This window comes from Pseudophryne corroboree, chromosome 3 (genome assembly GCF_028390025.1).
Source record: "Pseudophryne corroboree isolate aPseCor3 chromosome 3, aPseCor3.hap2, whole genome shotgun sequence".
In the NCBI taxonomy this organism is placed as follows: Eukaryota; Metazoa; Chordata; class Amphibia; order Anura; family Myobatrachidae; genus Pseudophryne; species Pseudophryne corroboree.
Genome location: NC_086446.1, coordinates 138,450,615 through 138,461,918, shown reverse-complemented (window position 1 = coordinate 138,461,918; position 11,304 = coordinate 138,450,615). Strand labels below are relative to the sequence as shown.

Here is an 11,304-nt window from a genome sequence, read left to right as displayed (position 1 = left end):
CCAACCTTTTGGTTTATAGCCGTACACACTAACTGATTGCGCCACAGAGACACTTTGCAAATGTACATACTGACAAAGGCTAATAAGCATTCATCTAAAACGTTTCCTAGAAAAACTTTAAAAAGTCAATAATCTGGAGAGTTTTTGTAAGATGTTTCTTCCATCCACCAACGAAGAAACACATTGGTACTTTCCCATGATGAGTGAGTGCTTCAGGATCTCTTGCACTTACATGTGCAGCAGAGTACTGCAATGGAAGCATGCTGGGCCCATAACCCAGAGGTAGGCAGATTAAAACTATCCTCTGCTATATGCATTTTTTTTGTTAATTAAAGTAATCCAAAACTGGGATTGATATTTTTGCTCTTTTATTTTTCATTAAAGTACAATAACTTTTACCATTTTAATTTGTTTTAATAGTATATTGAAAGTATTGTTTTCTTTTAAAAATCCACTTCATTTTCTTTACCCTATTATTAAAATGGTAATTGACAAAAACAAACTACATTGTCATCAGAAGAGCAATACAAAATGTACAAGTGATATATTAAAATCATCTTTCCAGCTTGAATTTCAATGATGCATTGGGGCAACGATTTTGTGAGAAACATTTTCACCCTTAAATAAAGATTTTCTTAATTCCTTACCTGTGTGCTAATTAGATATCACCTTGTTTTCACATTAAACAGACTTCCACATGAGAAAGCAGCAAGGATGCAGTGGCGTTAATGTTTCCTGGTGTCAACCTGTATTATTTCAGTAGACATTGAAATGAGGATGCATCTTGCTGCCTTTCCAATGAAGCAAGTTTAATTTAGTAATAGGTGAAAAACCATCCATACAAAGGTGTTAATCAGAGACTTGGCTTTGTGGACACTTTTCAGAGAACAAATTTGTTAGCATAAAAATAAAGCCAGAAAATGAAGAGCTGTTTAATCACTCAATTGGATTTTTTTGCCAGCATATTTCTTTTTCTCTGCAACCCACTGCTAAATTGTGCTTCCTAGCTGTTTTTATAAAATCACTGAATCAAATCTAACTCTGATTACATCAGAGAAGGCCAGGTACCCTACACCATAAGAGGGGGTTTGAAATTTTGACTTGTCTACTTAAAGATCACCAAAATCTGATAACAAGGTCAATTACGTCCCTGGGTGGGATTGAACCACCAACCTTTTGGTTTATAGCCGTACACACTAACTGATTGCGCCACAGAGACACTTTGCAAAAGTACATACTGACAAAGGCTAATAAGCATTCATCTAAAATGTTTCCTAGAAAAACTTTAAAAAGTCAATAATCTGGAGAGTTTTTGTAAGATGTTTCTTCCATCCACCAACGAAGAAACACATTGGTACTTTCCCATGATGAGTGAGTGCTTCAGGATCTCTTGCACTTACATGTGCAGCAGAGTACTGCAATGGAAGCATGCTGGGCCCATAACCCAGAGGTAGGCAGATTAAAACTATCCTCTGCTATATGCATTTTTTTTTTTGTTAATTAAAGTAATCCAAAACTGGGATTGATATTTTTGCTCTTTTATTTTTCATTAAAGTACAATAACTTTTACCATTTTAATTTGTTTTAATAGTATATTGAAAGTATTGTTTTCTTTTAAAAATCCACTTAATTTTCTTTACCCTATTATTAAAATGGTAATTGACAAAAACAAACTACATTGTCATCAGAAGAGCAATACAAAATGTACAAGTGATATATTAAAATCATCTTTCCAGCTTGAATTTCAATGATGCATTGGGGCAACGATTTTGTGAGAAACATTTTCACCCTTAAATAAAGATTTTCTTAATTCCTTACCTGTGTGCAAATTAGATATCACCTTGTTTTCACATTAAACAGACTTCCACATGAGAAAGCAGCAAGGATGCAGTGGCGTTAATGTTTCCTGGTGTCAACCTGTATTATTTCAGTAGACATTGAAATGAGGATGCATCTTGCTGCCTTTCCAATGAAGCAAGTTTAATTTAGTAATAGGTGAAAAACCATCCTTACAAAGGTGTTAATCAGAGACTTGGCTTTGTGGACACTTTTCAGAGAACAAATTTGTTAGCATAAAAATAAAGCCAGAAAATGAAGAGCTGTTTAATCACTCAATTGGATTTTTTTGCCAGCATATTTCTTTTTCTCTGCAACCCACTGCTAAATTGTGCTTCCTAGCTGTTTTTATAAAATCACTGAATCAAATCTAACTCTGATTACATCAGAGAAGGCCAGGTACCCTACACCATAAGAGGGGGTTTGAAATTTTGACTTGTCTACTTAAAGATCACCAAAATCTGATAACAAGGTCAAATACATCCCTGGGTGGGATTGAACCACCAACCTTTTGGTTAATAGCCGTGCACACTAACTGATTGCGCCACAGAGACACTTTGCAAAAGTCCATACTGACAAAGGCTAATAAGCATTCATCTAAAACGTTTCCTAGAAAAACTTTAAAAAGGTCAATAATCTGGAGAGTTTTTGTAAGATGTTTCTTCCATCAACCAACGAAGAAACACATTGGTACTTTCCCATGATGACTGAGTGCTTCAGGATCTCTTGCACTTACATGTGCAGCAGAGTACTGCAATGGAAGCATGCTGGGCCCATAACCCAGAGGTAGGCAGATTGAAACTATCCTTTGCTATATGCATTTTTTTTTGTTAATTTAAGAAATCAAAACTGGGATTGATATTTTTGCTCTTTTATTTTTACTTAAAGTACAATAACTTTTACCATTTTAATTTGTTTTAATAGTATATTGACAGTATAGTTTTCTTTAAAAAATCCACTTAATTTTCTTTACCCTATTATTAAAAGGGTAATTGACAAAAACAAACTACATTGTCACCAGAAGAGCAATACAAAATGTACAAGTGATATATTAAAATCATCTTTCCAGCTTGAATTTCAATGATGCATTGGGGCAACGATTTTGTGAGAAACATCTTCACCCTTAAATAAAGATTTTCTTAATTCCTTACCTGTGTGCTAATTAGATATCACCTTGTTTTCACATTAAACAGACTTCCACATGAGAAAGCAGCAAGGATGCAGTGGCGTTAATGTTTCCTTGTGTCAACCCGTATTATTTCAGTAGACATTGAAATGAGGATGCATCTTGCTGCCTTTCCAATGAAGCAAATTTAATTTAGTAATAGGTGAAAAACCATCCCTACAAAGGTGTTAATCAGAGACTTGGCTTTGTGGACACTTTTCAAAGAACAAATTTGTTAGCATAAAAATAAAGCCAGAAAATTAAGAGCTGTTTAATCACTCAATTGGATTTTTTTGCCAGCATATTTCTTTTTCTCTGCAACCCACTGCTAAATTGTGCTTCCTAGCTGTTTTATAAAATCACTGAATCAAATCTAACTCTGATTACATCAGAGAAGGCCAGGTACCCTACACCATAAGAGGGGGTTTGAAATTTTGACTTGTCTACTTAAAGATCACCAAAATCTGATAACAAGGTCAATTACGTCCCTGGGTGGGATTGAACCACCAACCTTTTGGTTTATAGCCGTACACACTAACTGATTGCACCACAGAGACACTTTTTAAAAGTACATACTGACAAAGGCTAATAAGCATTCATCTAAAACGTTTCCTAGAAAAACTTTAAAAAGTCAATAATCTGGAGAGTTTTTGTAAGATGTTTCTTCCATCCACCAACGAAGAAACACATTGGTACTTTCCCATGATGAGTGAGTGCTTCAGGATCTCTTGCACTTACATGTGCAGCAGAGTACTGCAATGGAAGCATGCTGGGCCCATAACCCAGAGGTAGGCAGATTGAAACTATCCTTTGCTATATGCATTTTTTTTGTTAATTTAAGTAATCAAAACTGGGATTGATATTTTTGCTCTTTTATTTTTCATTAAAGTACAATAACTTTTACTATTTTAATTTGTTTTATTAGTATATTGAAAGTATTGTTTTCTTTTAAAAATCCACTTAATTTTCTTTACCCTATTATTGAAATGGTAATTGACAAAAACAAACTACATTGTCACCAGAAGAGCAATACAAAATGTACAAGTGATATATTAAAATCATCTTTCCAGCTTGAATTTCAATGATGCATTGGGGCAACGATTTTGTGAGAAACATTTTCACCCTTAAATAAAGATTTTCTTAATTCCTTACCTGTGTGCTAATTAGATATCACCTTGTTTTCACATTAAACAGACTTCCACATGAGAAAGCAGCAAGGATGCAGTGGCGTTAATGTTTCCTGGTGTCAACCTGTATTATTTCAGTAGACATTGAAATGAGGATGCATCTTGCTGCCTTTCCAATGAAGCAAGTTTAATTTAGTAATAGGTGAAAAACCATCCTTACAAAGGTGTTAATCAGAGACTTGGCTTTGTGGACACTTTTCAGAGAACAAATTTGTTAGCATAAAAATAAAGCCAGAAAATGAAGAGCTGTTTAATCACTCAATTGGATTTTTTTGCCAGCATATTTCTTTTTCTCTGCAACCCACTGCTAAATTGTGCTTCCTAGCTGTTTTTATAAAATCACTGAATCAAATCTAACTCTGATTACATCAGAGAAGGCCAGGTACCCTACACCATAAGAGGGGGTTTGAAATTTTGACTTGTCTACTTAAAGATCACCAAAATCTGATAACAAGGTCAATTACGTCCCTGGGTGGGATTGAACCACCAACCTTTTGGTTAGTAGCCAGACACACTAACCGATTGCACCACAGAGACACTTTGTAAAAAGTACATCCTGACAAAGGCTAATAAGCATACATCTAGAACGTTTCCTAGAAAAACTTTAAAAAGTCAATAATCTGGAGAGTTTTTGTAAGATGTTTCTCCCATCAACCAACGAAGAAACACATTGGTACTTTCCCATGATGAGTGAGTGCTTCAGGATCTATTGCACTTACATGTGCAGCAGAGTATAGCAATGGAAGCATGCTGGGCACATAACCCAGAGGTAGGCAGATTGAAACTATCCTCTGCTATATGCATTTTTTTTTTTAATTAAAGTAATCCAAAACTGGGATTGATATGTTGGCTCTTTTATTTTTACTTACAGTACAATAACTTTTACCATTTTAATTTGTTTTAATAGTATATTGACAGTATTGTTTTCTTTCAAAAATCCACTTAATTTTTTTTACCCTATTATTAAAATGGTAATTGACAAAAACAAACTACATTGTCACCAGAAGAGCAATACAAAATGTAAAAGTGATATATTAAAATCATCTTTCCAGCTTGAATTTCAATGATGCATTGGGGCAACGATTTTGTGAGAAACATTTTCACCCTTAAATAAAGATTTTCTTAATTCCTTACCTGTGTGCTAATTAGATATCACCTTGTTTTCACATTAAACAGACTTCCACATGAGAAAGCAGCAAGGATGCAGTGGCGTTAATGTTTCCTGGTGTCAACCTGTATTATTTCAGTAGACATTGAAATGAGGATGCATCTTGCTGCCTTTCCAATGAAGCAAGTTTAATTTAGTAATAGGTTAAAAACCATCCTTACAAAGGTGTTAATCAGAGACTTGGCTTTGTGGACACTTTTCAGAGAACAAATTTGTTAGCATAAAAATAAAGCCAGAAAATTAAGAGCTGTTTAATCACTCAATTGGATTTTTTTTGCCAGCATATTTCTTTTTCTCTGCAACCCACTGCTAAATTGTGCTTCCTAGCTGTTTTTCTAAAATCACTGAATCAAATCTAACTCCATCAGAGAAGGCCACGTACCCTACACCAGAACAGGGGGTTTGAAATTTTGACTTGTCTACTTAAAGATCACCAAAATCTGATAACAAGGTCAAATACGTCCCTGGGTGGGATTGAACCACCAACCTTTTGGTTAATAGCCATGCACACTAACTGATTGCGCCACAGAGACACTTTGCAAAAGTCCATACTGACAAAGGCTAATAAGCATTCATCTAAAACGTTTCCTAGAAAAACTTTAAAAAGTCAATAATCTGGAGAGTTTTTGTAAGATGTTTCTTCCATCAACCAACGAAGAAACACATTGGTACTTTCCCATGATGAGTGAGTGCTTCAGGATCTCTTGCACTTACATGTGCAGCAGAGTACAGCAATGGAAGCATGCTGGGCCCATAACCCAACGGTAGGCAGATTGAAACTATCCTCTGCTATATGCATTTTTTTTTGTTAAAGTAATCCAAAACTGGGATTGATATTTTGGCTCTTTTATTTTTACTTAAAGTACAATAACTTTTACCATTTTAATTTGTTTTAATAGTATATTGACAGTATTGTTTTCTTTCAAAAATCCACTTAATTTTCTTTACCCTATTATTAAAATGGTAATTGACAAAAACAAACTACATTGTCACCAGAAGAGCAATACAAAATGTACAAGTGATATATTAAAATCATCTTTCCAGCTTGAATTTCAATGATGCATTGGGGCAACGATTTTGTGAGAAACATCTTCACCCTTAAATAAAGATTTTCTTAATTCCTTACCTGTGTGCTAATTAGATATCACCTTGTTTTCACATTAAACAGACTTCCACATGAGAAAGCAGCAAGGATACAGTGGCGTTAATGTTTCCTGGTGTCAACCTGTATTATTTCAGTAGACATTGAAATGAGGATGCATCTTGCTGCCTTTCCAATGAAGCAAGTTTAATTTAGTAATAGGTGAAAAACCATCCCTACAAAGGTGTTAATCAGAGACTTGGCTTTGTGGACACTTTTCAAAGAACAAATTTGTTAGCATAAAAATAAAGCTAGAAAATGAAGAGCTGTTTAATCACTCAATTGGATTTTTTTTGCCAGCATATTTCTTTTTCTCTGCAACCCACTGCTAAATTGTGCTTCCTAGCTGTTTTTATAAAATCACTGAATCAAATCTAACTCTGATTACATCAGAGAAGGCCAGGTACCCTACACCATAACAGGGGGTTTGAAATTTTGACTTGTCTACTTAAAGATCACCAAAATCTGATAACAAGGTCAATTATGTCCCTGGTTGGGATTGAACCACCAACCTTTTTGATAGTAGCCGGACATACTAACCGATTGCGCCACAGAGACACTTTGCAAAAAGTCCATACTGACAAAGTCTAATAAGCATACATCTAGAACGTATCCTAGAAAATCTTTAAAGAGTCAATAATCTGGAGAGTTTTTGTAAGATGTTTCTTCCATCAACCAATGAAGAAACACATTGGTACTTTCCCATGATGAGTGAGTGCTTCAGGATCTCTTGCACTTATATGTGCAGCAGAGTACTGCAATGGAAGCATGCTGGGCCCATAACCCAGAGGTAGGCAGATTGAAACTATCCTTTGCTATATGCATTTTTTTTTGTTAATTTAAGTAATCAAAACTGGGATTGATATTTTTGCTCTTTTATTTTTACTTAAAGTACAATAACTTTTACCATTTTAATTTGTTTTAATAGTATATTGACAGTATAGTTTTCTTTCAAAAATCCACTTAATTTTCTTTACCCTATTATTAAAATGGTAATTGACAAAAACAAACTACATTGTCACCAGAAGAGCAATACAAAATGTACAAGTGATATATTAAAATCATCTTTCCAGCTTGAATTTCAATGATGCATTGGGGCAACGATTTTGTGAGAAACATTTTCACCCTTAAATAAAGATTTTCTTAATTCCTTACCTGTGTGCTAATTAGATATCACCTTGTTTTCACATTAAACAGACTTCCACATGAGAAAGCAGCAAGGATGCAGTGGCGTTAATGTTTCCTGGTGTCAACCTGTATTATTTCAGTAGACATTGAAATGAGGATGCATCTTGCTGCCTTTCCAATGAAGCAAGTTTAATTTAGTAATAGGTTAAAAACCATCCATACAAAGGTGTTAATCAGAGACTTGGCTTTGTGGACACTTTTCAGAGAACAAATTTGTTAGCATAAAAATAAAGCCATAAAATTAAGAGCTGTTTAATCACTCAATTGGTTTTTTTTTGCCAGCATATTTCTTTTTCTCTGCAACCCACTGCTAAATTGTGCTTCCTAGCTGTTTTTTATAAAATCACTGAATCAAATCTAACTCTGATTACATCAGAGAAGGCCAGGTACCCTACAACATAAAAGGGGGTTTGAAATTTTGACTTGTCTACTTAAAGATCACCAAAACCTGATCACAAGGTCAATTATGTCCCTGGGTGGGATTGAACCACCAACCTTTTGGTTAGTAGCCAAACACACTAACTGATTGCACCACAGAGACACTTTGCAAAAGTGGATACTGACAAAGGCTAATAAGCATTCATCTAGAACGTTTCCTAGAAAAACTTTAAAAAGTCAATAATCTGGAGAGTTTTTGTAAGATGTTTCTTAGATCAACCAACGAAGAAACACATTGGTACTTTCCCATGATGAGTGAGTGCTTCAGGATCTCTTGCACTTACATGTGCAGCAGAGTACTGCAATGGAAGCATGCTGGGCCCATAACCCAGAGGTAGGCAGATTAAAACTATCCTCTGCTATATGCATTTTTTTTTATTAAAGTAATCCAAAACTGGGATTGATATTTTAGCTCTTTTATTTTTACTTAAAGTACAATAACTTTTACCATTTTAATTTGTTTTAATAGTGTATTGACAGTATAGTTTTCTTAAAAAAATCCACTTAATTTTCTTTACCCTATTATTAAAAGGGTAATTGACAAAAACAAACTACATTGTCACCAGAAGAGCAATACAAAATGTACAAGTGATATATTAAAATCATCTTTCCAGCTTGAATTTCAATGATGCATTGGGGCAACGATTTTGTGAGAAACATCTTCACCCTTAAATAAAGATTTTCTTAATTCCTTACCTGTGTGCTAATTAGATATCACCTTGTTTTCACATTAAACAGACTTCTACATGAGAAAGCAGCAAGGATGCAGTGGCGTTAATGTTTCCTGGTGTCAACCTGTATTATTTCAGTAGACATTGAAATGAGGATGCATCTTGCTGCCTTTCCAATGAAGCAAGTTTAATTTAGTTATAGGTGAAAAACCATCCCTACAAAGGTGTTAATCAGAGACTTGGCTTTGTGGACACTTTTAGAGAACAAATTTGTTAGCATAAAAATAAAGGCAGAAAATGAAGAGCTGTTTAATCACTCAATTGGATTTTTCTGCCAGCATATTTTTTTTCTCTGCAATCCATTGCTAAATTGTGCTTCCTAGCTGTTTTTTATAAAATCACTGAATCAAATCTAACTCTGATTACATCAGAGAAGGCCAGGTACCCTACACCATAAAATGGGGTTTGAAATTTTGACTTGTCTACTTAAAGATCACCAAAACCTGATCACAAGGTCAATTATGTCCCTGGGTGGGATTGAACCACCAACCTTTTGGTTAGTAGCCAGACACACTAACCGATTGCGCCACAGAGACACTTTGCAAAAATTACATACTGACAAAGGCTAATAAGCATTCATCTAGAACGTTTCCTAGAAAAACTTTAAAAAGTCAATAATCTGGAGAGTTTTTGTAAGAATTTTCTTAAATCAACCAACGAAGAAACACATTGGTACTTTCCCATGATGAGTGAGTGCTTCAGGATCTCTTGCACTTACATGTGCAGCAGAGTACTGCAATGGAAGCATGCTGGGCCCATTACCCAGAGGTAGGCAGATTGAAACTATCCTCTGCTATATGCATTTTTTTTGTTAATTAAAGTAATCCAAAACTGGGATTGATATGTTAGCTATTTTATGTTTACTTAAAGTACAATAACTTTTACCATTTTAATTTGTTTTAATAGTATATTGACAGTATTGTTTTCTTTCAAAAATCCACTTAATTTTCTTTACCCTATTATTAAAATGGTAATTGACAAAAACAAACTACATTGTCACCAGAAGAGCAATACAAAATGTACAAGTGATATATTAAAATCATCTTTCCAGCTTGAATTTCAATGATGCATTGGGGCAACGATTTTGTGAGAAACATCTTCACCCTTAAATAAAGATTTTCTTAATTCCTTACCTGTGTGCTAATTAGATATCACCTTGTTTTCACATTAAACAGACTTCCACATGAGAAAGCAGCAAGGATGCATTGGCGTTAATGTTTCCTGGTGTCAACCTGTATTATTTCAGTAGACATTGAAATGAGGATGCATCTTGCTGCCTTTCCAATGAAGCAAGTTTAATTTAGTAATAGGTGAAAAACCATCCTTACATAGGTGTTCATCAGAGACTTGGCTTTGTGGACACTTTTCAGAGAACAAATTTGTTAGCATAAAAATAAAGCCAGAAAATGAAGAGCTGTTTAATCACTCAATTGGATTTTTCTGCCAGCATATTTTTTTTCTCTGCAACCGACTGCTAAATTGTGCTTCCTAGCTGTTTTTTATAAAATCACTTAATCAAATCTAATTACATCAGAGAAGGCCAGGTACCCTACATCATAACAGGGGGTTTGAAATTTTGACTTGTCCACTTAAAGATCACCAAAACCTGGTCACAAGGTCACTTACATCCCTGGGTGGGATTGAACCACCAACCTTTTGGTTAGTAGCCAAACACACTAACTGATTGCACCACAGAGACACTTTGCAAAAGTGGATACTGACAAAGGCTAATAAGCATTCATCTAAAACGTTTCCTAGAAAAACTTTAAAAAGTCAGTAATCTGGAGAGTTTTTGTAAGATGTTTCTTCCATCCACCAACGAAGAAACACATTGGTACTTTCCCATGATGAGTGAGTGCTTCAGGATCTCTTGCACTTACATGTGCAGCAGAGTACTGCAATGGAAGCATGCTGGGCCCATAACCCAGAGGTAGGCAGATTAAAACTATCCTCTGCTATATGCATTTTTTTTGTTAATTAAAGTAATCCAAAACTGGGATTGATATTTTTGCTCTTTTATTTTTCATTAAAGTACAATAACTTTTACCATTTTAATTTGTTTTAATAGTATATTGAAAGTATTGTTTTCTTTTAAAAAGCCACTTAATTTTCTTTACCCTATTATTAAAATGGTAATTGACAAAAACAAACTACATTGTCACCAGAAGAGCAATACAAAATGTACAAGTGATATATTAAAATCATCTTTCCAGCTTGAATTTCAATGATGCATTGGGGCAACGATTTTGTGAGAAACATCTTCACCCTTAAATAAAGATTTTCTTAATTCCTTACCTGTGTGCTAATTAGATATCACCTTGTTTTCACATTAAACAGACTTCCACATGAGAAATCAGCAAGGATGCAGTGGCATTAATGTTTCCTGGTATCAACCCGTATTATTTCAGTAGACATTGAAATGAGGATGCATCTTGCTGCCTTTCCAATGA

General features: G+C 34.6%; 3 non-coding genes across 3 annotated transcripts; all 3 read right to left on the bottom strand.

Annotated features, from left to right (window-relative positions):
* Positions 1 to 4,651: 4,651 nt before the first annotated feature.
* TRNAS-ACU (transfer RNA serine (anticodon ACU)) lies at positions 4,652 to 4,725 on the bottom strand. The gene has a single exon. It is a non-coding gene; the product is annotated as a tRNA-Ser (tRNA).
* A 3,427-nt stretch (positions 4,726 to 8,152) lies between these two features.
* On the bottom strand, positions 8,153 to 8,226 carry TRNAS-ACU (transfer RNA serine (anticodon ACU)). The gene has a single exon. It is a non-coding gene; the product is annotated as a tRNA-Ser (tRNA).
* Positions 8,227 to 9,316: 1,090 nt separating this feature from the next.
* On the bottom strand, positions 9,317 to 9,390 carry TRNAS-ACU (transfer RNA serine (anticodon ACU)). Its single transcript has one exon. It is a non-coding gene; the product is annotated as a tRNA-Ser (tRNA).
* Between the last annotated feature and the right edge of the window lie 1,914 nt (positions 9,391 to 11,304).